This window comes from Micromys minutus (genome assembly GCF_963924665.1).
Source record: "Micromys minutus genome assembly, chromosome: X".
Lineage (NCBI taxonomy): Eukaryota > Metazoa > Chordata > Mammalia > Rodentia > Muridae > Micromys > Micromys minutus.
The window spans coordinates 112,670,324-112,672,997 of NC_137970.1; positions in this window are offsets into that span (position 1 = coordinate 112,670,324).

Below are 2,674 nucleotides of genomic sequence, written 5' to 3' on the forward strand. Positions count from 1 at the left end.
GGTTGTATTAGTTTACAATCCCACCAACAGTGGAGAAGTGTTCCTCTTTCTCCACAACCTCGGCAGCATCTGCTGTCATCTGAGTTTTGGATCTTGGCCAATCTGACTGGTGTGAGGTGGAATCTCAGGGTTGTTTTGATTTGCATTTTCCTGATGGCTAAGGATGTCGAGCACTTCCTTAGATGTTTCTCAGCCATTCGATATTCCTCAATTGAGAACGTTTTGTTTAGCTCTGTACCACATTTTTTAATAGGGTTGTTTGATTCTCTGGTATCTCGCTAGAAATTTCTAAGCTGGTTGTTAGGAAAGATAAAGCATCAATGATCTTTCTCATCTGTGAACTCTATGAACTACAATGTCAACTTAGAAAGCAAGATATACCCATTGGTGCAATAGTAGCATGACTGGTATGGAGGTAACCAACTGTTTTCAGGTTGGATTTGAGACCCAATCTGCAAAGAGGAATCCATGCTAGTACTGTAAACTCAGCTAATAAGCCATAGCTGGGGAGGTCATAGATCCTAGTTAGGAGCGTATTATTGTCAATTAGCTAGATTGACTTGACACCAAACTACATTCTAAATAGTCAAGTTTATACACATTGTCAAATGATACCCTTACTTTTATTAAAGAATTTATGTGCAGTCCTGGCTGTTCAAGGTGCTGAGTAAAAGTGACAGCTGAGTGATCTGCCCTAACCAGGATATTTACCATAAGGCTCAGAGAACATTGTAGAAGAGAGAACAGAAGAAAAAGAGCAAGATGGAAGATAGGAAGAAAGGTTGCAGAAGACTGGCTTTAGGGCAGGACATGAGCACTGAAAACCTGACATCACAATAACTGAGAGTGTCTGCATTAGTCCTGCATAGAGATTGGGCTTTTAAGCAGTCAAGCCCTACCCACTCCTGATAAATTATTAGCTACTGACAAATTCTTTGGCAGTGACAGTCTTTGTTGTGTACCCAATGGTGATTTCTCCACGCCAAGTCTGTGGGCACAAGACAATTCTGGTTAAAATTAGCTAGTGGCTCCCAAAACAAAATGATATGAATGTGGGAAAGGGTCCTGTAGAGAAGAGTGGGCTATGACAGACATGGAAGGGAAATAGTGAAGATGGGCATGAGAAGATTCACACCGAACTATATGTGAAATTGTCAAAAAAAATTATAAAACACACACATAAAAATAGTTCTATACCTAATACATACCAGAGTGTCTTGGTTAGGGTTTTCCAGCTGTGAACAGATACCATGACCAAGACAACTCTTATAAGGATGACAATTTAATTGGTCTGGCTTACAGGTTCAGAGATTCAGTCCATTATCATCAAGGTGGGAACGTGGCAGCATCCAGGCAGGCATAGTGCAGGAGGAGCTGAGAGTTCTACATATTCATCTGAAGGCTGCTAGCAGAATGCTGACTTCCAGGCAGTTAGGATGAGGGTCTTAAAGCTCTTGCCCACAGTGACACACCTACTCCAATAATTCCACACATCCTAATAGTGCCACTACCTGGGGCCAAGCACATATAAACCATCACACAGAGATTTAATAAAATAAAGCTATGGCCATTGTCATTATCATAGTCATCGTTGTCATTGTTGTTGTTGTCGTCATCATCATCATCATCATCACCACCACCACCACCATCATCACTACAATTACCAAATGTCTGAGCAAGAAATAAGGATATATTTTTAAACATTTCATGGCTTGACAGTTGGAAGTGGGGGAAGCATGGAGCAGAAACAGAAAAAGTCAGTGACAGATATGACTATAAGGACATTGTGAGGACAGAGTAACGGTTATTTGGGTGCTTCTAACTCCATCTGATTTTTGGGTTTTCAATTTTTAGCAGATTATGATTGATTTTGTTAGGAAAACTTGTAATGAGAGATTGATTTAGAGTTTATTAATGCAAATGATCAAGGGTCACAAAGCCATATTGATGCTATCCTCAATTAGGCAGGAAATATATAAAACAATTAACAATTAATTTCCCTGTGTGTATGAACATTGAGACAAATTAAAACATCACAGATGGGCCAGAAAACAGTAAACAAATACAATCTAGCTAACAAAACCCTAGCTTCAGCAAAGTGAAAATTTGTCAGAATGGCTTTTCTATTCTCTCCTAGGTACTACATTCACATGCACTCTATGCTGTTAGGTCTCTCCTTTTTTCTGATGAGTTTAAGGTAATGTGGATATTTAAAGGTAGGCTCTGGGGTTTTAAATATGTATTGTGAATATGTTTCATATGCGTACAGTGACTCAGTTGATCCATTAGCTTATCCAAAGGCTCACGTGGAATGACTTTGAGAGAGCTTCCAGTAATCAGGGGATACGATTAAGATGAGCAGCTGCAAATTACCATGGGCCATTCCTTAGAGGGATGGAAAATTTCTAAATATCGATTGAGAGGCAATTGGTGAGGAAAATGCTTGTTTCATGCTCTTCTGCCTCCTTGGTATCCTACCCTGAAGCAAAGCTTACTAGTGGGATCATAAATAAGAAAATGCAGAAACCACAATAATGAAATAGATGCACGGATGCATGTTGAGCAATGCCTGCATTAGAAAGGAAAGGCAACCCGGGAGATGACTACAGCTGCTACCCACAGGCCACCTGCTATTTGGGCTCATTCCCATAGAATCTGCATTTCACAACCTTTT